Consider the following 24,096-nt stretch of genomic DNA (forward strand, 5'->3'; position numbering starts at 1 on the left):
AGGCCCTACACGTGGCTGATAGCCCACAGGCCCCACCCCTCCTGTGTCTGGATGAGCTCAGGTGGGGCTGGCACGGGCACCAGGGAAGGGAAACAATGGGTGGTGACCCGGCCTGGCGTTTGCTGGGGCTGTGTGTGTGTGTGTGTGTGTGTGCGCGCGTGTATGTTTCCCAAGCTTCTTGCTTGCCTGCTCCCCCGCCCCCTGCCCCATGCCCCTTGTTATGGGAGAGAGGGGTCTATGTACCATGTGGTCAGTGGAGCCCTGCTTATTAGGACAAGCTCTACCTGTTAGGGACAAGGTCCTTGTAGGACTAAGGTGCACTGTGGGCATTCCTCCTACCATGTGGCAGCCAGGAAAGGGACTGTGGGCTGGCAGAAAGTGAAGTCCTTGCCTTTGGGAAAGGAGGACATCGGTGAGCAAGGACCCTTCCCCTGTACTCTCTGGGCTGGGTCACACTGTGGCAAGCCCAGGGTAGGGGTGCACTGGAATTAAGGGTGGGCATAGATTTTTTTTTTTTAACGTTTATTCATTTTTTGGTAAAGAGAGAGACAGAGCGTGAGCAGGGGAAGGGCAGAGAGAGAGGGAGACACAGAATCCGAAGCAGGCTCCAGGCTCCGAACTGACAGCACAGAGCCCGACGCGGGGCTCGAACTCACGGACCGTGAGATCATGACCTGAGCCGAAGTCGGACGCCCAACCGACTGAGCCACCCAGGCGCCCCTGGGCATAGATCTTCTATTTTCTTTTTTTTTCCTTCTTAGCCTGGGGATGGGGCTTCTGAACCAAGGGGAGGCACTCTGAGTGTCTGGAGGACTTTGAGAAGGGCTCGTACATAACCTTGCTCCTCTTCATTCATTCACTCAGGGGCTACCCTTCTGCATGGTCTGGTCTGTGCCCCTGGGGTGGATGTTCCATGCAGGGGTGATGGCAGAAAGACCTCAAGTCTAAACATCCCCTCTCCCTGGCCCCAACCCCCTCCTTGTTCTGTGCCAGGGGTCCCAGAGAGTTGCAAGGGGGCATCCAGTCACAGTGGGGGGAGGGCGCTGGTGGCAGAGCCGAGCCAGGTCTGGGCAGGTTGGTCTGCCGAGAGGGAGCTGGCAAAGTCACTAGCTCAGGGACTCGTGGTGATCCCAGCAGTGGCTAATCTCAGGGATGGCTGGGTGGGTGGGTGGGACACTTAGTGCCCCCATTATGCTCAGTGAAAAGGCTTCCTGCCTCAAAGTATTTGATGCCCTGTGGCTTAGTGGAGGCATGATGAACCAGCGTCATGGGAGGCCAGGGAGCAAAACTGTGCCAAGTTATAAAAAGGTGCTCCCTCCTGACGGTCACGTTAAAAGGCGTCTCTGGAGATTCGTGCAGCCCGGCTGGCACATGGCTTGGGGAACAGTTGTGTCTTTGAATGAAGAAAATGAGGCGGTTGCAAGCTGTAAGCTATAAGCTGGGTGCACTACATGCAGTGGCCTTACCCACTGCAGTAGCTCAGGAAGGGGGTTGGGGGTGGAGGGAGGTGGGAGAATGGGGTAGGGGTGGGGGAGTGCAGAGGGACAGATGCTGAGTATCTGCTGTGGAAGGGGCACGTCACAGGGAGGTGATCACGTTGGGCCAGGATTGTGGTGGTTCTGGCATTAGTCCTGGCTGCCTCCCTGGGGACTGGCACAGAGGACGGCCTTTATGGCAATTCTTTCAGGGCTGGGAGGCCCCCCCAGACTTATGATCCTGTGCCTCAGGTTATAGTCTTTCTTGGAAGGTGTGGCTGTTTTTGTTTTACATTTGGTCACTTTCTGCACCTTAGGCCAGTCCTCGAACACTGATTCCAGTCTCAGCGACCTTCCAGACCCTGCCTACCCATCCCCATGCCACCCTGCTTCTCCCCCAACCTCTCTCTGCTCCCTTCCTGACCCTTCCTTCCCCCTGACACGATCAGTCTCCCCAGAGCCTGGGGCAGCATTTCTTCCTGCATCTGTGGATATGTTGTGTGATTTTTCTTCTATAGCTTGTTTTTTGTTTTGTTTCACTTTTAATGTTTTATTTATTTTTGAGAGAGCGCAAGCAGTGGAGGATCAGAGAGAGAGGGGGACAGAAGATCTGAAGCGGGCTCTGCACTGACAGCAGCCAGCCGATGTGGGGCTTGAACTTCTGAACCCTGAGATCGTGACCTGAACTGAAGCAGGATGCTCAATCAACTGAGCCATCCAGATGCCCCCCTTCTATAGCTTGTTGATGCGATGGCGTATGTTAATTGATTTCCCAAAACGCAGCAGATGCATTTTTCTGTATTTCTCACCCTCCCTTGCCTGGAGTCCTGGTTAGGCAACAGTTTCTGTCAATCAAATGGCCTTGGGAACATGGTTTGTTGCTGCTGGTCAACACGGTGGTGGAGACACTGGGATTTGGGGGCAGCTGCCTTCTAGCATCCAGAGTCCAGCTTTGTGGGTGTGGAGAGGCTGTTCCTAAAAATGGCTTTCTGATCCTGAACCAGTTAGGTGATGGTCTTAAAGTCAACAGACACTGGGTGGCTCCTGATTCTTTACCTTCCTGAAGGCGCCAGAGGCGAGCTCTCAAGTCGGGTCGCGGGTTTTTCTGGGAGCCATTCCTGCAGGTGCAGCCTGTTCCTCTAGCCTTTCTGATGATTTTGTGAGCACAGGATGCATGGAATTCCTTTCTGCTTAAATTTGCTAGTGTGGTTTCTGTTTCCTGCCGGTGACTGATATGGGGCCAGCGGGGAAGGGTATGTGGGTTGGGGCTTCAGCTGCCTGGCTTTTCTGTTGCTGGCAGTGGAGATACAGGGGATGCTTTTAGGCACAGCAGGACCAGGGAAGGAATAACATGGACATATTTGTGCTATAGAAAGATCTTTGCTTCTGGGAGTTGCCGAGCCCCCTGAAAGCATAGCAGAGGCGCAGGCCTTACTTTTCTCTGGAACTCTCTTTTCTTTGGTGTTAAGACAGATGCAAAAGATGTTGGGGAGGGATGTTCTTTGCTGCAGGGGGGCAGAGAGAACTGACCTGAACATCAGGCTTTATTTGCAGCACGCGAGACTAAAATTAATAGCAGGAAGGCCTTCTCAACAGAGACAGTGGTGAGAATTTTGGTAAGAACTAGGTTCTGCATTAAGGTCCAGGGAGAGCAGAGCAGGTAAAAGGCCAGACCTGGCACTCTGGAGGCCTGAATTTATACCTGGTCTCCATTGCCATTTGCTGTCATGCTCCAGGAACGATAGTTATCCTCTCAGGGCCTCTGGATTCCCCCTGAGCGGGAGGCAAGTTTTGTTTTCCTTCCCCTGTTGCAGTGGGAGGGAGGAGGGCATTCTGCCCTTACAAAGGAGCTGCCTTCAGGAGGTGGAGTTTTCTCTGGTCTTATTCTTCTGTTCTTCTGACTCCTTAGCTACAAAATGTGCATGCCTGAAATTCCACCTGCAGGTCAGGTGAGGCCCAAGCCAGGAACATCGTTGTTATCGTTATGAATACCTCCATCCAGGACAAAGGGCGCCCCATGCCGTCTCTAATGCCAGAGCCAGAGGGGTCCCTGGCACTGAAGCCATCTTTGAACTCAAGCTTTATAATCCATTCGTCCCATCAGCAAAAAATGTTGAGCAGGCACCCCCCCCCCATAGCTATTAGTTTACAAATTATATACATAGAATGTTACATACATGAACTATACACATACACACACACACACACACACAAATATATATTAGTATGTACATTACATAAGTATATGTACATTACAAAATGCATTATGTGCATTATCCATATAGGTACAAATTAGCTATAATGTACAATATTATGTATACTGTAAAGCCATACAAATAGAAATTAAAAATATAATAAACACCAAGTTTTAAAGTAATTTTTAAGGCTTTTCATTTAATCATGGTATAAAATCCCTTTTTGCTTCCATAGTGAGAACACCACCACTGAATATGCTTCTTTATTTTTTGAAAAGCCTGATTTAACACTTCGTAGAGCAGTGGCTTGAATGTCTGGCCCTAAATTCGGTTTATTTCATATTCAGCTTTTAAGGCTGTCACGGCTAGAAAGGAGGCCTCATGGAGATACCTAGATCCAGACGGACGAGGTGCATTGTGGGCTCAGCTCATTAAGTCATGACATTCATGTTTCAATTTTCAGTGCCATCCACCAATTATGCAAAGGTTTTGTTCAAAATTGACTTTCAAATTTCCATCCTCTCTCATGTCAATCAGTTGTTCTTGCAAAGAAATTGGAATGTGGTGCATTTTAATACTTTCAGCAAATGGATTTAAAACCCACTCAAACTCATTTGGAAGATTTTTTTTTCTTTCTTTTCTTTTTTTACTTTAGAGAGAGAGAAAGTGAGCGAGCGGGGGAGAGGGGCAGAAGGAGAAAGAGAGAATCTCAAGCAGGCCTCATGCTCAGCGCAGAGCCCAACACAGGGCTTAATCCCATGACCCTGGGATCATGACTTGAGCCAAAATCAAGAGATGAACGGACCCTCAACCAACTGAGCCACCCACGCGCCCCTCACTTGGAAGATTTTTAACCAAGTTAAAAAAAAATTTTTTTTAAAGGGTGGATATGAAAGATTTTGGGAACACACAAGGTTTCCAGCCACAAAATCTTATAACAATGGGAACACTTTCAAACTTTATTTCTAAAGGCTCTATATACTATTTTCCTGCCAAAAAAAGTTACTTCCTCAACAACTGTTTAAACTTCGCCATTATCCTGCTGAAAAGGATTTCATTTTTGGAAATCTCAACAGACAACCCTTATTTTTCCTTTATGAAATGTCACATGAAATCATGTCCTAGGATTAAGGGGGAAGCGCCTTTCCTGCCGTGTCTTTGCAGAAATCTTTTTAGGCCACTTGTCCTTTCTTTAGGAGGGTTAATTTAGATTGAATCAGACATTACAATCTGCAAATTCCACTGACCTGGGCATATGTAAGCGGCGGTAGGTCACGATCTGTTGCAAAGCAAACAAGAGAGTAAGCACGTCACTCTCAAGTTGTCTGCCTGAGGGGCACCTGCACCTCCCTGCAGACATTGACCAATGTGGGGGACGTGATCGGCCAAGAAGGGGTACATAACATCTGTATGTCAAATATTATTAGAGCTGCATTTCCTCCTTACTTTTAGATGGAAATACATGCACATACATATACCTTGAATTCTAAAATTCTTCTTCCCAGGTGCCGATGGATCATTTTGTGCTACCCTAGGGGTATGTGCATTTTTCTCTGAAGGTCAGATCTCAGTGGACTGATGGGTCACTGAGGCTCAGAGAGGCACAGAGGTGGGGCTAGGGGTGGCTTAAGGGCCCACGGCAAGTGGTGACAGAGCCAGACTGAAACTCAGGTCCTTGCCTTCTTGGGCCCTCCCCTGATACCAACCAGGGCGTGTGAAGTCAGTGCAGGCTGGTCTGTGCAGTTCCCATCCCCACTGCACAGGGTCCTGGGGCCCCAGGAATACCTACCTTCTTAGGGCCCAGGGCCAGCACTTTGGCATTTTCTCTACCCTGTGTTCTCTGGGGAGCAGCACTGGGTGGGCCCCAAGTGCAGGTATGGACATGCTTCTTGTTAGAATACCCTTTTCCTGTCCACCCCTTCCTCTCTTATGGCAGAGCCTGGATCATTCGATCAAGGATAAGTTGTGTGGCCTCTTTGGACCAAATAATCCATACTTGGCTTTGGAACATAATTTGTGGATTCTTATACCTTAACCAGAGTTAAGTTCGAAAAGAAAAGCAGTTACCTGGATCCAAAAACAGGCAGGCTGAGGGCTTGACAATGCTCCCCTTGGGCAGACCTTGTTGGACTTTCATTCTTTTGGGGGAGGGGAGATGGAAGGATGCTCCTTGGGACATCAGTGCCTGTGCTCCACCCCTGGACCCAAGCTGCTGGACCATCTGCCCAGGCCTGGCCCTATGGAAGAGGATCCCCGGCTAGCTTGAGGGAGGAAGAAGGTGATTCTGCATAGCTCTAGGCCCACAGTGAGCTCACTGGATGAGCAAGGCTTCCTGCTGAGCCTGGTAAGTGAGTAAAAGGACACACTGCGCTCTCACACCTCCCTGCCCCCAATCCCCCGCCAGCATGGCCGCCCTTGTCTTCACTTCCTGAGCTCAGCTCTGTTGTCATGCACCTGGTGGCCGTTTGCCCACAGCACCCCTGGAGCCACGTGTGGCCAAAGAGCGTGGCATCCGTGGCAAGACCCATGTTGTCTGTTCCCCAGATTCAATTTCCTTTTCCTCCTGGGCACACAGTGAGACTGCACTTCCCGGCCTCCCCTGCAGTTAAACAGGGCCAGGGACTGAGTTCTGGCCAGTGGAATGTAGTCAAAGAAATGTCACCTGTGTCTTATCCTGGTCTGATCCCTGAAAAATTCACCTTGGCTCACTCTCTTCCCTGTCCAATGGTCAGATATGGAGGGCCCAGGGGAAGATGATAAGGCCTTCACCAGAGTGGGGTGGAGGGGTCCTGGCCCCTGCAGAGTTATGAGGAGCAGAGCCCACACCCACTGCACCTATGTGAGAAAGAAATCTTCATATGTGAAGCCACCAAAATGTTGCAGTGAGTACAGCGGTGACAGCCTGATTAACACAGTGTCTGACCCCAGCTGAGAAGTTGGGGGGCTTGAATTCTTTAAGATTTTGTGAGCCAATATTGTGTAGGACTTACAATTTAGACTCTGGAGCTGGACTCCCAATTTTCCCCACCGATGAGCCATGTGACTCTGGGAAAACTGGTTAATGTCCCTGAACCTCAGTTTTCTGGGATGTTTGAAAGGTATGTGCAATGATTCCTGATTTCTGCCCACTAAATATTTATAAATGGTAATTATTATTAGGTTCATTGATCCTGCTGGACTTGGCATCCTCTAAAGCAAGGACCACATTGGATTCATCTCTCTGGATCCCTGCTGGACCTGGTACAGGTTGCTCCTGGTCTAGTGGGCAGAGACGACTCAGAGCTCTCTGCTGTAACCCAAGGCAGGCTGGGATGTGCCACAGAGGAGGGGTAAAGTAAAGTGTTCCCTGGGGGAGATTAATTCTGTCTGAGGTGCAGGCAGAAGGCTTCATGGAGGAGGTAGCATTTCAGTAGGTCCTTGAAGGAGAAAGGGTAGCATTGACACCATAGAAGTGGGCCATGGTTGCTCTAGGTTAAGCAAAGCTCCCATGAGTTAAGTCTTGAGGTAGAGAGAACTGGACCTGCCTGGCTGGAGCAGTTGTCCCCTAACATTTCCAAGACCCTGGGAAAGATTACAAATAGGGGCAGTCGGAGGCAGAATCCTAAGATGCCATCCTCTACTTAATCAAATACTAATCTAGATACAATATGAAGAAATTTTGCAGATATAAAGTTTCAAGTTGGGGCGCCTGGGTGGCTCAGTCAGTTGAGCGGCCGACTTCGGCTCAGGTCACGATCTCACGGTCCGTGAGTTCGAGCCCCGCGTCGGGCTCTGTGCTGACCGCTCAGAGCCTGGAGCCTGTTTCGGATTCTGTGTCTCCCTCTCTCTCTGACCCTCCCCCGTTCATGCTCTGTCTCTGTCTCAAAAATAAATAAACGTTAAAAAAAAAAAATTTAAAGTTTCAAGTTGGTTGGCCTTAAAATATGGAGGTGAATTAGATGGGCCTGACCTAATCAGATGAATTCTCTGTAAGAAGAGAGTTCCCTCCCATCTGGTAGCAGAACGGAAAGTAATAGAGATTTGAAGCATGAGAAAGATTTGACTCGAGTGACCCTCAGTTGACAGCCAGCAAGGAAATGGGGACCTCAGTCCTACAACCACATGGAATTGGATTCTGCCAACAATCTGTGTGAGCCTGCAAGCAGATTCTTCTCCAGAACCTCCAGACAAGAGCCCAGCCCGGCTGACACTTGGTTTCGTCCTTACAGGAACTGAAGCAGAGAACCCAGTTAAGTCCACCTGGACTTCTGACCTGTGGAGCTGTGAGTTCATAAATCCGTGTTCTTTTAAGCCACTCTGTGGTCATTTGTTAACACACAGCAATACAAGGTGAATACAGATGCCCAAATACCATGAATCTAAATATTCAAAAGTTCTAAGTCAAGCTTACACACCGTTAATGAAGTATGTTCTATCCATACATCTTGGCATATATACCTTCATAATGAACTTGAGGGCCAGGGTCAAATTCATAATTCTCTGATGACTTAAAATTCTGTGCCAGCAGGCAGCTGCCCAGGGAGGGCTGGCCCCTGGGTCCCAGGCCCTGGCCTGTGGTCTGACCCTCTTCTCTTGTCATTCTTGGCTCCACCCTGCACCAGAAGGGGTGGACAGGCAAGGCCAGATAAGCTAAATTCCATCTACTCCCCTGCAAACTGCTGTCCCTTGTCTGTCCTTGGGCCCAGACTGCAGTTTGCCTTTGGGAAAAGGAACTTGGAGAAGTCTCAGGGTGTTTAGGCAGGAAATAAAATAGGGTGTCAAGTGTGTTCTAGAAGGGAGGCTGTGGCCCTGGTGGGTACATCCACTTCAGACCTTTGGAGTCCTCATTCCTCAGGGGCGGCCACAGCAGGATCCCTCTGCAAGTGGGGGACCCAGGGACAGGGACTTTTTTTTTTTTTCTTTTAATGTGGTAAAACACATATAACATAAATGTAACATTAGCCACACTTAGCACACTCACAATGTTGTGCAACCATCCTCTCTATTGAGTTCCAGAATGTTTTCATCATCCCTAAAAGGAAATACTATACCCATTAAACAGTCACTCCCCATTCCTTCTCCACACCCCCCCACCCCCCCACCCCCCCCACCCCCACCCCGGGCCCTGGCAACCTCTGATCTGAATTCTGTCTCCATTCATTTACCTTTTCTGGATATTTGCTATAAATGGGATCATACAATATGTGTCTTTGTGACTGGCTCCTTTCACTTAGCATAATGATTTCAAGGTTCATCCATGTTGTATCATGTGTCAGTATGTCCTGCCTTATTATGACTGTGTGATGCTCCATTGTACGAATACATCACATGTGTAGGGGCCTTTTTTTTTTTTTTTTTTTTTTTTTCTGCCAGGATCTAAGACGATATTGGGCAGGGGATTGGGGAAATTCGCTGGTGGCTGTGCTTTTTTGTTCTTTCCTCTTCTGTGCCTCTTGGGGTCTGTCACTCTAGAATATGCTGCTGGGGCCTAGGGACCCAGGGAGACAGCCAGTCTCACCACGTCCCCTAGTCTTTGCAACCTGATCCTGAATCCCGCCCAGTGGTGGGGGCGGTGGCAGACGCAGCTGGTGTGGACCTGTCCCAGAAGGATGCTCCTGTTTGGGGGTTCTCAGCTGTCCCTGGTCAGGGTGCCCCAGCCGAGTCCAGGAAAAGCCGGAGCTCTTCTCTGGTGACAGTTCTGAGGTCACGCAGGGTGGGGAGGCTGCTGGTGGGGGTAAGGGGTGCATGGCCTCAGGGGTTAGCATTGCTCAACTGCTGGGCTTGGAAGTCAGTGGGAGTCCAGCCTGGCACCGGGCGAAGTCGGCCCCATGCCCAAAGGGATGCTTAGATCTTCACTTGCAGAGGCTGTTTTCCAGAGAAATTTAATTCCACATTGTTTGCTCTCTGCTCCGCAGACGCCTCAGCTGAGGAAACCACGGGAATCTCATTTGAAGAAGAATTTGGCCCCTGGAGCCCCCTCCCCACTTGCTGGTGGGAGGGTGCCAAGCCTTTGGTCACCCGCCACCGCAACTGCAAACCCCAAGCCACAGGAACGCAGTGGGGTCACCTGGGGACAGAGGGAGGGTGGCTGGACAGCGAGTGGGCAGCAAGCCTGTGGGCCTGTATCACATGGGGGTCTGCTGTCTTGTGATGGGAGCTCTGGACTTGGAGCCCCCAGACCTCAGTGTGAATCCAGGCTCTGCCGCTCTGGTCTAGGATCTTGGGTGGTCACATCTGTGGCTAACCATACTCACCTGGCCACTCTGGCCCTCTGCCAGACTCAGGCAAGGAGCTGAGCTTGGTGCCGAGGGAAGCCACATATGGGGGAGAAGGGAGAGGCAGGCATGGGAGGTAAGTGAGGGAAGAATTTTCGAGGCTGGTGCTCTGGAGGCTGAGCCGGGGTGTGCCCAGCACTCACAGGTGCCTTCTAGTATCAGGGGAAAGGGCCCACATTGATTATAGCATCAATTATGGGTGGAGCACTGCTCTGGGTACTTTACAGATTCATTGCATTTCTCCTTATAGCAATCTTACTCTGTAGATGCCAATATTCTCTTTTACAGATGAAGAAACTGAGGGAGGTGAAGGGACTCGCCCGGAGAACAGGTACCAAGGGCAAAGGCTGGACAGAGGCAGCCATTCCTAAATACTATCATTTCCACACCATGTCATGGGTCCTGGACTTGGCCCTCAGGCTCGCTTCATAGTATTTTTGAACTAGAATCGACCTGGTATAAGTTGCCATTATACAAATGGGGGGATTGAGGCCCAGAGAGGGGAAGGGACACGTCCAGAGTCACAGATGGCAAATCTATCACCTAATCCTCACTGGGCACTTGGCCCATGTGGGTACAGCCCTGTGTGCACATGGCCCCTTGAAGCCAAGGCTGTCTGTAGTACCCAGCAGGATAGAAACCTTTTGCTCTGCCTAGTTCAAAGCCTGTCTGTCAGTCTGACCCTGCTTCTGGTCCTGAGAGAGTGAGGATGGCTAGGTGCCACGTGTCCCCACTCTCACGACAACTCTAGGTCCTGTTGACAGGGTTCAGGAGTGCCGTGCCGGTAGAGGAAGGAGTACTCTATGCTGTCTTGTCCTAACAGGCGTCTGTCACCTGTGCTGATGGCTTCCCATCTCAGCTCAGCCACTGTCCATCAGTGTCACCTGAGCCTGGTCACTTCATTGGTGGGCCAATGTTAATGGAGCGTTTTCTGGGAGAAGCCCACATGCTAGGTTCTATGGAAACAAAGATGAAATAATGTCCCGCCCTCAAAGAGCTCACGATACAGTTGGTGAGGCAGATCTGCAGTTAAACAGTGGCTATTTCATGACATCCTTGCTGTAAAGGAGGACGTGTAAGGTATTTGGGGGAGATCAGGGTGACCTTTCTAGGGGACTCAGCCTGAGCTGAGACCAGAAGGGTCACGGGCCAGGTAGGTACAAGGGCAAAGGAATGGGTGTGTGAGGGGGAATTAGGAATAATCTGAATAGTTGGAGCAGATGAGGTGAGATGGTGGCAATGATGGAACGGGGACACCAGGATGGCCGGGGGTGATGCCCTACATGGAAGCCTTTGTATGCAAGTAGGTGTCTGGAATTCATCCTCAGGGCAGTGAGGAGGTGTGAAGGATTTTGATCAGGGGACTGGCACAACCAGATCTGCATTTTGGAAGGCTGACCTGGGATGGCCCGATGGGGGTGAGGAAGGCAGCCAGGCAGCTGATGGGACCTGGTGAAAGGGGCTGAGGCATCCTCTGGCTGGGCAGTGGTGGCCTGGACCAGGGAGGGGCAGGACTAAGGGACTGTTGTCTGATGGTTGGAGGCAGAGGAGGAGAAGGGATGTTATGTTTCTGACTTGGAAGACAGGGTAATTGGGGTGCCATTCATCCCAACAGGAAAATTGGAGGTGTTGCTCTGATGGTGCGGATGGGGACTCATATGAATTAAGTTTAGGGCTTGATGATTTGAGGTGCTCATGGGGCATCCAAAGGGGGAGGTCTGAGTGATGGTTGGTTGATATAAAGATTCGGAGATCAGAGGAAAAGTGAGGAGTGGAGTTAGAGATTTTGGGGTAATCCTTAAATCAAATGCAGATGAGTTAAGGGACCACAGAATCCTCTAGAAGTGGTACAGGATGACTTTGGCAGAAATGGCCGGTGCCCTGTCCATATCCCTCTGGCGCTGTACCCTGCTATCCTGCCAGATGGCTATCTCTGCAACAGGAGCAGCCCAGCCTATGTGGAGGACAGTCCAGGAGTGCCCCAGGAGTATGGAAACCACAGCTCCTGCCCCTTAGGAAGTGTGCCCCTCACAGTCTCCCAGAGGTCTCCTGGCAGATAGAGATGGTTGCCCAAGGCTGTGGGTCCATCCCCTGCAACTGGCCTCCTCCCCTTCCCTGTGTCACTTCCATTTTCCTACCATCGCTTCCTGGGATCACCTCCCAAGTAAATGACTTGCATGCTCATTCTTGTCTTAGAGTCTGCTTCTGGGGGAACCCAACCCAAGGCATCAGTTTACTTAAATAGGATGTGAGTCTGCCCATTGGAGTAACCGCTCCCATGTATCGCGACTCTCTAGCTGGCCTAGAAGAGGCGTGCAGGTTCGTTCACCTCCGTGCCTCCAGCACCAGGACAGCCAGGTCAAGAAAACTGTCGAGTGTATGAATGAATAAACCCATCTGTGGCTTCTCCTTGCTTTTAGGGTCAAGAACAAACCCTTCAACAAGCCACATACGGGTCCTTCCTACCTCTCCATCCGCATGTCATGCTGTCCTCTCCTCCGCTCACCGGACTACAGGCCCCTGCCCCCTCCTCCCCTTACATTTTCCATGCTTCTTCTCCCAGATGGCACACTCAGTTTTCTCTGCCTCCTCTGCTCCTTTGCCCTGCCTTTCACCCCAGGGAAGACGTCCCTGACTAGCCTTCTCCAGCCCGGACCAGTGGGATCCTACTGTCCTATTCTCCCCTAGCACTCCTGTATCTCTGCTCGCTCCCTAGCATAGACATCAGCTATAGATTTCTGGGGTTATTTAAGTAATGTTTAGACTGGTAGCTTTCAGACTTTTTTTGGTGGTGACCCACAGTGAGAAATACATTTTATGCTGGGACCCAGTTCACACAGTACATAAATAACTGAAACAATACTTTTCCTTACTAAGTGGGATACACTGATATTTTCCATTCCGTTCCATCCCATCTCATTCCATTCTAGTCTGTATTTCATTTCAAAATATGCTGGCTGTGATCCACTACATGGACGGCAGATTTGCAGTGTGAAACTGGTCTGGACACTAAGCTCGAAGCCTGTAAACTCAAGGTGGTAGAGGCCAGGTCCACTTTTATTCAGCACTGTATTTCCAGGGCCCAGCACAGTGCTTGGCTCAGAGAGAGGTGCTCCATCAATATTTGTGGAGTGATCGTATGATAATGTACAAACACAAATGAATAAGTGAATGAATTGCCTACCCCACCCAGACCGGAAAGTGTGGCTTTGATCAGATTCTTCCGTTACTGAAAAAACCAGCCCACTTCCTGTGGCTTTGATCTGCAGCCTTCATTCTAAACTGCCCTGTCTCAGCCAACAGCTCCCCACAGCTCATTTCCTGCTTTTTGGCCACCTTATCTCTCTCTCTAAATATTCCACAGCTTTCCCTTTCCAGGTGAGTATGCTGCCCCCCGAGTTCCTTCCCCCCACACCTTTTGCACAGGGTGGGGCTGACCTCTTGGTTCAAGTACTTCCCGAATCCCAGTCCCATGTGGTGCGGGGCATTTCTGGGTCAGGTGTGTTCTTGGTTTGGGGCTGGGCATTGGTCCACATGCTGCTGATGGTCTTTGGGGTAGGAGCAGCATGAGTATGGTGGATAGACGTTGATGAAATAACTGTGCAAATGCATAATTACAAACAGTGTAAAATACTCTGAAAGAAAAGCTGAGGTTGCCTTGAGGGTATGTAATGGGGAACTTTCCTTTGGGGGATCAGGAAGGGCTTCCCCAAGAAAGAGACAATTAATCTGAGACCTGAAGATTTAGGCAAGTGGATTCAGAGGATAAAAGAGAAAGAGCTGGCAGGGGGAGGGGACTGTAAGTGCCAAGGTCCTGAGGTAGGAGTGATAGCTGTCCACCTGAAGTGCCAAAGAAAATTCAGTGCCACAAAGAATGAGGGGCTTATAGTAAGAAGGCTGGGTGGGGGGTATAGACAGGGTCAGCTCCTGTGGGCTAGGTTAGAGATTTTGGATTTATCCCAAGATCAGCGGGAAGCAATGGTGTTTGAAGTGTAATGATACTGTGTTTTTGAAAGATCCTTTGGCTGTATTATGGCTGAAGGCTGGAGGTGGTCAAGAGAGGAAGCTGGGAGACCGGTTCGGAGGCTGTGGCATCCCCAAGATGGAGTGGAGATGGAGGCACATGACTGGCCTTAAGAAATACTGTACTTAGTGGGTCATTTTTTCATTCAACACTTTTAAACACCTACCGGGAATCTGCTCTGTACTGTCTTGAGCCACAGTCAGGCTGGTCTCTGGCTTCATGTAGCTCACAGTCTCTCTGGACCAGCTAGAGGCGTCCCAGCCAGGTTGAAAGTGCAAAGTGCTCTGAGAGGTTCAGATGGCCTCTGCCCCAAGGCACACGCCTGGAGGGAGAACGGGCACCTGGGGTGGGTGCTCTCTGCAAACACCTTTTGAGCTTCTGGCAGAGAGAAGTCAGGGCTCTGGGTGAGGAATCCCTTAAGGTCTCCTCTCCACCCTGCCATCATTTGCAGGACTCTTGACCCTGGGAATCTATCTGGCACCCCTGGGCACATGTCACCCCTGCGGGGCCCTTTTCTCGGAGTAGTAGAGCCTGAGGGTTTGGGAGGGCACAGGGGTCTCCCCAGGTGCCTGGGGCAGCTGTGCCCACCAGGCCAGGTGAGGGCCCAGCCCGGTTCTCACTCTCTTCCCGCCTCTGAGTCACTTTCCCTGGAAGTGTATTTCTCTGCAACCTCGATTACTCACAGTCTCCACCCTCAGCCCCGCCCTTCCCTGGGGGAGGGAGCAGTGGAGGAGCCCTGAGGTGTCTCAGCAAGCAAGCCTGACCCCCTACCCCAAATAAGGCCAGGGTCTTCCCCTTGGAGTGGGAGCTCCCTGAGGGCAGGGATGTTTCTTTGCCTTGAAACTGGGGCTCCTGCAAGGCTTTGAGGAGTGTTCCCTCCCAGAGGCCCTATTGCTGGTAACCTTCCTATCATCCCCAGGCCCCCCAGAAAGCTCTGAGGGACCCTCCCAAAGTCTGGATGGTGAGTGGTGGGGTGGGTGTGTGAGGCTACAACCGCTGCCTTCCCATCTGTCCTCTGGGTGCTGAGGATAGGACTGTTGGGGGTTCCAGCTGCGCTCGGGGCCTGGGCTGTGGGGAGCATTTGTAGGCTTTGAGGTGTTTCCCCAATCTACCCATTTCATCCATAATCCCCAGGGCTCACTGTGGCTAGAAATGGGGTCAAGATTTATGGGTTGTGGTACATGCATGATGTTCAGGCTTCTGACCTCAGGGTGGTTTTTATGTCTGCCTTGGGGGTACTGACAGCATGCACCCTCTCCCTCTACCTCCTCCTGGCCTCATGGGTCTACTTCATAGACCAGGCCAACAGACCTACATAGGGAGGGGAAGAGCTGCCTCCTGGAAGGTCAGAGGGGGAAGAGACTCTGCTGACCAGCACCAGGGCCTGGGGGCAGCCCCACCATTGGGCCCCAGGGCTAAGAGCTCAAGATCATCCAATCCAGCCCCCTGACAGGGAGGGATTCTCTCCAGGGTGAGCTGTGGACTGAAGCGTCCTCCAATTCTTGCTCTCGTCTTACTGCCTTTGGGTATCTACTCAAACCTCCTCAGATCATGGGGAGGGGTGTTTGGAGGATAGAACACTTGTTCCCCCCCTGGTCCCCTTTGTCCTGGCACTCTGGGTATTTAGATGGACTATCATGGAGCTGTGGGCTTTCTAGAAGGTGGGGGGTGGGGAGGAGGCGCTTGAGTGGCTCAGTGGGTTAAACATCCTACTTGGGCTCAGGTCATGATCTCGAATTCTGTGAGTTCGAGCCCCGCGTTGGGCTCTGTGCTGACAGCTCAGGGCCTGGAGCCTGCTTCGGATCCTGTGTCTCCCTGTCTCTCTCTCTGCCCCTGCCAGCTCATGTTCTGTCTCTCTCTCAAAAATAAATAAATAAATAAATAAATAAATAAATAAATAAAGAAGGCGGGGGAAGGGGGTTAACAGAGCTCAGAGGTGAGGAAGAGAAAAGGGAATTAACCCAAGCATTCTGCTGGAATCTTCTACAACTGATGGGGCTGGGAGACAGCTCCACAGGCTTCAACGTGCAGGTGAAACAGGAAGACCGTGGGTGACCAGGGATGCACGACGGGCTGTGAGAAGATCCGAGGGCACAGGCACAGCCTATGTGTTCGAGGGCTTCAGAAATATCCCACACAAACTCCCTTCTTGAAGGACTGAGGAAAACACTTGGGAGTAGCCTCCAAATTTGGCAGGGCAAGGACCACAAGGGGAGTAAAAGAGAGAGACGTTCAGAAGGTTCAGATACTGAAGGGGGAGGTGTTTGGGGGAGGTGGCCTCAAAGAGAAGCCATATTTTCAAGACTTCTGAGATCAAGAGTTGGGGGGGGGGTACTCAGGAGCAGCGAAGGGGAGAAAACTCCCTCGGCCTGTTCCAGCTCCGCATAGGAACCTCCTCCTAAACGGGGAATCCTGATTTCGACCCACACGGCAGAAAAGGATTGAAAACAAACCCTGTAAAAAGGTGTTCTTAAGCAAGAAGGTAGGAGGCCTGAACCTTTCTTCAAGCAGAAGCCTGCCAGCAAGTGTGGACGCATAAAACAGTTAAGTCGGAGCTAATCCAGTTGAAGGGAGGTGGGCATTGAGGAAAGGCATATGCACCCCAACTGTTCGGCCCCCTCCATCCTCCTGCACCCCCCTGCCCTCCAAGGGTTCTGTACAGCACGGTGTGCTCTCACCCCCTCCTGGGCAGTGAAGGAAGGCTGTCCTGGGTGTTGGGTTGTGGCAGAACAGGAAGAGGTCCCCATGGACTCCTGCCTAGCGCTCTTCTCTTTATACCATCTGCCATTCTTGCCCGCACCCCTCCGTTCACTGGGTGCCTTCTCTTACCAGACCCTGAGGAGCTACCCAATGAGCACATAGTCACTTGGTGGCCCCAGAAGGAAAGGAGGGAAGTGTTAAAGCCCCATCTGGAGCACTATTTGGGGGGGGTTTGGGGACGTGGGAGTGAGGTGTAGAACTCTCTGCTTCTCCCCGGCAGGCTGGGCCGGCTGCAGGGTGTGGTGGGAGTCAGGAGGTCGGGGCGTGAGCCTGGCCCCAACTTCTCTACGGCAGTGAAACGTCACTGGCCCCACCTTTCTTGCTTGTAAAGGGGGACAACCCTCTCTGCCCTGCCAGCCCCCTGTTGTCAGAGACAGAATCTTCACGTTCTGTGGCAAGATTCCCTGAGTGAATTATACTCTCAGGAGTCCCCTGGCCCACTCTGACCCCGGGTGAGAGTCCCCGTGCGTCTTTCTCAGGGTTGGAGGTGACCTCACAGCTGCCCCTGCACTTCCTCAGCGTGAGTGGCTCCGCATGGAATGTCCTCCCACACCGTGAGCTGTAAGAGGTGGACCACGGCTGAGGGGAACTCCTTGTGGTCACCTCACCTACCTCCCAGACACATACAGACACAAACACATACATATCCTGAGGTACTGAAGAGTTTACCACACCCCGGAGAGTGCTTTCCACAAAGCATTCCCTCAAAGCCCTGAGTCACCCGACTCCTTCCCTCTGGGCACCGTTCTAACTGATATTTGTTCTTTTAGTGTTTCTCTGTGCATGGAAGCCAGACGTCATGGGTTCAAGTCCCTCTTCTACCACTGAGCTGTGGTATGCCGCTGGCCCCACATTATTTGCTAAGCTCGGTTTTTTTCCTTCTATAGAATAGAAATAATAGCGCCAACCTTATAGAGTGGCCGTGAGGCTGAAGTGAGGTAATATGTGTGTGACAGGATGGAAATTATTAGTGCACGAGTGTTCCTTCCCAGGCGTTCCCTCCTCCCTGCCCGTTGGAGCACATTCGGCTTGGCTTACTCAGTTGCTTTGCCTCCCTCAGCCTCTGAGGAGGGTGCCGACTTGTCAGAATAATCCTTGAGCAAATGTGATGTAGAATGGAGAGGAGGGAGAGAGAGGGGGAGTTGGGGGCGGGGCTGAGAGAGCAGGGCCTTGGGAGGGCAGCTGCCCTGTGTCAGGAAGGAGAGCCTGGAGATCAAGGAGCATCGGAGGGCAAGGAGGTCTCCACAGCATCGCTCTGACCTACAAATCCCTTCTGGTGGGGTTAAGGAATTCCAATCCACAAGCTGAGTTATTTTGAAATTATCATTTTTTGGGTGGCCATTGTGGATGGTAAGTCGGCTTTGAGACGGGACCACTTGGGTGACGACCTTGTAAGTGAGAACATATGTTAAACGCTTGGCACACAGTAGGGACGCGGTGGGCCACATGACCAGTGCCGAATCCACTCAGTTTTGGATGATGTTTGTGTGCACATGCACTGTCTCCCCCACTGGACTGGGTGTTGCCTCGGTGTGGATGTGACCACATCAGCCTGGGAGTTGTGCTTTGTCCCCCCGTCCCACCCTATCAGACTGGGGGCTTCTTGAGGGTAGGGACTTTGCATTCTTCATTAGGCCAGTGACTCCCAGTATGTTCTTCCACCCCCAGGCTCTGTGTGAGGCAGGGGAACAGGGTCCTGCTTGCAGATTGTGTCATATCTCTATTTTGCCTGACTAATGGCACGACCGTGCCTGGGTAGGAGGTGAAGGTAGAGGGGAGAAGAGGGGAGAGGTCCAGGCCCAAGACATCTTCTTCTGCCGTGTGCTGCCCAGGAAGGTAAAGAGAAGAATAACAGAGAAAGCATCCTGCCCTCGCCCAGCCCCAGAGCTAAACATGTCATTCTTGCGAATGAAAAATCCTATCCCCACCCAGTGGGTTCCCATAAATTCAGGTAAGCTCTGTCTAGTCCTCCTGACTCTGTCTCATGGGGCGGGGCAAGGGCGAAGCCAAACCAAGGTTCTGTCTCGTGGAGTTGAACGTGTTTACTTGTGTTTGGCATAGTGGCAAGGTTGGAGGCAGAGGTCATTATGACAACAGCTCAGAAACTCCCGCAAGAAAGGAACAAGGTGTTTGCAATGTAGACAAGTTAGAATCTGTCTGCCTTGGGTCACGACTTGGTTTTTGTGTCTCAGCCTGGAAGTTGTTTAAGGCTACCCATAATCCAGTTTAGTTTGTTGCAGTGCAATTCGATTCCAACATTTGCTGAGTACCTACTATGTGCCAGCTACCATATTGGGTGCTGGGGGGAATCTTAGGAACAGGATCAGGATGTTGCCTTTAAGGAATCCTTCTCCACCCGAAGGACAGGTGTGTGCACACAGCTGTCTCTTTTGCAGAGAAATAACAGCTACAACAGAAGTGTGAACAGGTGCCAGAGGTATGAACAATGAACCTTCTGCCGGGTTGGAGAAGACTCTGTAAATGTGGGAATGTTTGATGTGAACCTTGAAAACTGAGCAGTCATTCAAGAGGTGGAGAGGGGGGAGGTGGAAAAATAGCATGAACAAAGTGGGCATGGGGGATAGCTCAGTATGAGGTGGGAAGGAGGAAGAGTAATTCCATTTATTGAGCACCTACTAATCTCCAGGTTCTGTGCTAGGTGCTTTGCATGTGTATTACCCCATTTAATCCTCCCAGTAATTAAGGAGGTGGGTACCGATTAAGGTGGTGGTATCGATGTTAAGGAAACTGACATTTGGAGAGAATAGATGATTGAGCCATGTTCTGAATCAAGTTTGTCTGACTCCAAATATCAGGCTCATTTTACTAGGCCAGTGGTTTCTTGAGCATATTCTATGAAACTTAGGATTCTGAAGAGGTGCTTTAGGGACATGTCCGATTTTAGTTTCATAGATTAAAATATATTTTAATCACACTCTCAAATATTATGTAATAAAAACAAGTTTTCCTTCCATCTCTGTGCAGATTTTTGAATTTCTTGTAAATGTGTCATTGATTAGAAAGACTGCACAGTCTGGTTAGGTCCATCCGTGTAAAATCATAAAAAAGAAAACACTCCCATGCCCTCCACCCTCCATCATGAGGCAGGTGGGACTTCCAGTCCATGACGGTCAACTAAACGCACATTGTGTCCTCTTTCTTCAGAAATGTCTTAGAAATAAATAATAAACATATACACCTTTCCAAAGAAAGGCTTAAGGGAAGGGCATCTGTGGGCAAGAGAAATCTCAACAAATTTCTGGAGGAGTGGTTTGATGGGGGAGAAACTTGGGACTTGGGTTTGCTGGGTTAAATGGAAGATGGCAAGGGGATATGTGGCTGAAGATGGGGGCTTAACTGAAAGTCTATAAATGGAGGGCACCTGGCTGGCTCAGTTGGTTGAACGTCCGACTCTTGGTTTTGGCTCAGGTCATGATCCCAGGTTGTGGGATCAAGCCCTGTGTCAAGTCTGCTGAGTCCACTCAGCGTGGAGCCTGCTTGAGATTCTCTCTCTTTCTCCCTATGCCCCTCTCCTCTGCTCATGTGGTCTCTCTCTCTCTGTCTCTCTCTAAAAAGAAAAAAAGTCTATAAATGGGACAATAAATTTCCCTGAGCCTTGCACACAAAGTGCTCGGCCAGACAAGCACGGTGCTCAGCTCTACTCCCCACCCCCATATTACTTTTTCCCCCTAAAATGGAGAGTCTTCTTTAAAGAAATTAAACTGTCTGAGGAAGACTAGGAAAGTTGGGTTTTGAGGTGGTATTTTCAAGTAAAGCACATCACAGGCTGACATTTAGAAGCCCAAAAGTGTAAAGACCAGCTCACTCTGAAACAAAGCCTGCCATTCATCTCTTCTTATCCATGTGCACGAAACTTCCAGGAAACTTTTCTACTGCCCGATTCTTAAATATGAAGGGACAACCACGAGCCAGGAGCTATTTAAGGAAACCTGAAATATGAAATAGAAAGACAAAGATAAACAAACTGAAAATAAGACCTCTGAGTCAATCACAACAATTTATAGGTAGAAGTTAAAAAGAGAATTCAAGAAGGCACTGAATTTCTCAAACATGAGTAGTATTAAAAAAAAGGAACACTTAGGGAACAAAATAGTCCCTGGACATAAAAAAAATTTAACTAATATTCATAGAAATGTTGAAAGTTAAAGTCAGGATAATCTCTCAGAAAATAAAGCAAAAAGGAAAATAATCAAAATTTTATTAGAGAAAAGATGAGACAGAGGAAAAAAGAAACAATGCAGGAAGTCCACATTTGATGAATAAGTATTTTAGGGAGAAGAGAGCAAGCAGGGGAGAGAATTTCCAAATAAATAATTGAACGGAATTTCTCAGACCAAAAAGACTCAAGTCTTCAAACTAATACAGCTCACAGAGCCCGCAGTATAAAGAACACACAAGATTTTGAAATTTCAGAATACCCAAGAAAATGAGAAGGCATCTCCTCAAAGTTTCCAGAGAGAGAAAAAAAGTGACCTACAAAGGGATGAAGATCAGAAAAATGCCAGATTTCTCACCAGAGGTGCTGGATGCCAAAAGACAGTGGAACAGTATCTTCAAAATTCTGAAGGAAAATGACGCTCACTTTAGAATGCACTACCTGACTCAACTGTCTGTTAGGTACCAGGGCAAATCAAAGACATACAGAGACAGACGAGGGCTGAGGAAGTTTACTTGCCACACGGTCTTTCCGAGGAAGTTATTTGAGGATGTGCTGAAGTAAGACAAGGGGGGAACCAAGAAAGGGAAAAGCAGAATTTTTGTCAGCCTGCAAGTTAGCTTGGTATGTGGTTTTAACTGATTAATTAATTAATTACGTTAGTATGTTTTCTCTTAGGTTTAGGCATCAGGGTTATGTTAGCTTTGTAAAATGAACTAAGCTTATGATCTTTTTTATGCTCTGAATGTGTTTGCACAGGGGATAATCTCTTTCTTGAATGTTTGCTCCCCTCCCCAGTAAGCCCAACCCATTTAGATTTTTTTATTTTTAAAAGTTTTATCCATTCAGGGGCACCTGGATGGTTTAGTCGGTTAAGTGACTCTTGGTTTCAGCTCAGGTCATGATCTCACGGTTCATGAGTTCAAGCCCTGAGCCAGGCTCTGTGCTGACAGTATGGAGCTTGCTTGGGATTATCTCTTTCCCTCTCTTTTTATGCCTCTCTCTCTTTCTTTTTCAAAATAAATAAATAAAACTAAAAAGAGTTTTATTCATTCATTCATTCATTCATTCAAGCTATCTCTATGCCCAATGTGGGGCTCAAACTCACAACCTTGAGATCAAGAATTGCATACTCCACTGACTAAGCCAGCCAGGTGCCCCTAGATATTTTTCTATTTTAAAAACTTTTAAAATATTTATTCATTTATTGAAAGACAGAGAAAGAGAAATACAGAACAAGTGGGGGAGGGGCAGAGAGAGAGAGAGAGAGGAAGAGAGAATCTTAAGCAGGCTCCACACTCAGCATGGAGATCTCACACTTTGAGATCATGACCTGAGCTGAGATCAAGAGTCTGATGCTTAACTGACTGTGCCACCCAGGCACCCCTAGATTTTTTTTTTAAAATAAGCAATATTTTGACAATATTTTCTATGTTTTCTTTCATCATTGTTTTACGACCTTTGTGGCAGGTCATTCTGCTATCCAGTATTTGTTCTTATTCTTCCTTTGCTTGAAAGAAATCAATTTTGCCAAGTTAGAAATTAAATTTCACAGGTCCTCTTGCGGAGAGGTGGGGAAAGTGACCCAGTTCTGGCCAGTGAGAAAACACACATGTACTGAATGAAAAAAACGACCATTTTCTGGGTAAAAGGGACAGACTCAGCTGCCCTTTGGCCCTTCTCCCTTCCTCCTGCCTGGAACGTAGATAGCATGCCTAGACATGGAGTAGGAATCCTGTGAGCATGAAGACAAAAGCCACTTGCTAAGAAAGTGCAGCAGAAGGACAGAACGAGCCCTGGTCTGGGGCACATCACCTAGCTTTACACCAACCCAGGTCTGCTCACCTCTGCGTTTCCTGTTGGATAAGAAAAATATATCCCTTATTAGTTTAAGTTACCAATTGTTCAGATTTCTGTGGCTTCTCCCCCCTCCCACCCCCAGCAAATTCACCTTTCACTTGATCCAATCTTTAAACTCGGAGCTGCCTTCTGGAACACAGAGGTATTCAGATCCCTGAAAAGGTGTTCAGATCCTCTGGAACACAGAGGTATTGAGTGAATTGAGGGCTGTCATTAAGGGGGACAATGTTTTCCTCTCCCCATTCTCCCACCAGCCTATGAAACAGGAACTTACATCCTCTTGGAAGTATTGGGAAGAAACCTTTCCACTTTCTTGCCACCCCTTCCTGGGTCCTCAGTGTGAGAGAAGCAGTGACCTCTTGGGTTGGTGGGGCAGGGAAAAGGTATCAAGTGTGCAATTGCTCAGCCTGTTCTTGGCTCTCGCTCTGGGACTGACCTGACTCCAAATGGCATGTTGCCCTCTCTGCTCCTGCGTCCTCCAGGCGCTGAGCACCAGGGCAGGCCCAGCCCCGGCCCGAGAGGACTTCAATAGTCCAGCTGCTCTGGTGTGAGTGGGTGGGTAGGGTCAAGTCAGGGGAGAAGGGAAAGGAAGCCCATTCGGGTCTTGGGTCTCAGCCACATCCTCCGATCCATCTGGACCAGAAATAAAGCCGACATTTTAATCCCTACTTGTCTCCTGTGACTATTTCTCAATTGGATCAGAACTTGGAAAATCGAGGGGTGTGATTAACTAGCACCCGCAAAACCCAACATCTGTTGCCTACGTAGCCCCAGTGGGAAAAGCCACAGTTAGATGAAAACAGTGGTTTCAAAGTTTGATAATTATTGGACAGTGCTTCTCTATACTTAATTGCGTATGTCTTTTGATCTCACTGTAGAACGTGTATCACTTTTTTTTTTTTCCCCAGAGTAAGAGGCTGGATTGAGAGCGACAAGCTTCTAGGTTATGCTACCACTTACTGGCTCTGCGGCTTGACTTTTCTGGGCTTCAGCTTTGTCAGTTATAAAACGAATGGGTTCGACTAGATGATGGGTAGGAGCCAACCCAAGCGTTGATATTCTTTCATTCATTCACTGCAGTTTTATGGAGTACCTCACTGATATGTGTTGCACGTTGTGTCGGGAGGCTGGTTACCCAATATTGTACAAAAAAATTATGGCCCCACCATCTTGGGGTTTAGAATCTAGTAGGAGAGATAGACGTCAAATAAGCACATAGATAAGTGTGTAGTTATAAGTATCTCACTCTTAATTAATAAAATTTTAAGAAATAAGCACCTGGATCATACGCAGCACTCTTACTGGGTATCGCTTACCCACACTCAGGGAAAGCCCTGCTGGTTGGTCCGAC

The sequence above is a fragment of the Panthera tigris genome, chromosome E1 (assembly GCF_018350195.1).
Source record: "Panthera tigris isolate Pti1 chromosome E1, P.tigris_Pti1_mat1.1, whole genome shotgun sequence".
NCBI lineage: Eukaryota > Metazoa > Chordata > Mammalia > Carnivora > Felidae > Panthera > Panthera tigris.